This window comes from Mastomys coucha, unplaced genomic scaffold (genome assembly GCF_008632895.1).
Source record: "Mastomys coucha isolate ucsf_1 unplaced genomic scaffold, UCSF_Mcou_1 pScaffold16, whole genome shotgun sequence".
NCBI classification, from domain to species: domain Eukaryota; kingdom Metazoa; phylum Chordata; class Mammalia; order Rodentia; family Muridae; genus Mastomys; species Mastomys coucha.
The window spans coordinates 1,921,439-1,922,017 of NW_022196898.1; positions in this window are offsets into that span (position 1 = coordinate 1,921,439).

The window sequence follows — 579 nt, forward strand, 5'->3', positions numbered from 1 at the left end:
ACCAGGCTGGCCTCAAACTCAGAAATCCTTCTGCCTCTGCCTCCCAAGTGCTGGGATTAAAGGCATGCGCCGCCACCACCTGGCTCGATTTTTAATTTTTAAAAATTCTATTCATTGTGTATAAACTTGGAGGTCCAAGACAGTTTGCACTAGTCAGTTCTCTTTTACCATGTATGAGTTTAGATTTGAACTCAGAACATCAGGCTTGTGGCAAGTGCCTTTACCCACGTAGTAAACCTGTGCAATCTTAGACAAGGATAAAAGCAATGCATAATAGATACTCAAACTCCTGTTGAGGTTTGCGTGAATATAATTGCCCCACCACAGAATGTAGGAAGTTACAATAACTGTGAACTTAGGTCATCCGCAAACTCAAATTTCCTAATCCTTAGCTCTGGCTATAGAAGATTCATCATCTTGGTCTTATCTGTTGGCCTTGTGTAATCAGTCAGCATACTACAGATAATCATATTTAGTGATGTTATCAGTATATTTTCCACATTAATCTTTACTCTTACACAGTTCGTCAGAAATGGTTGTGTATTTGTAGGATACAGGTGGTGGGCATACTATCTTTTT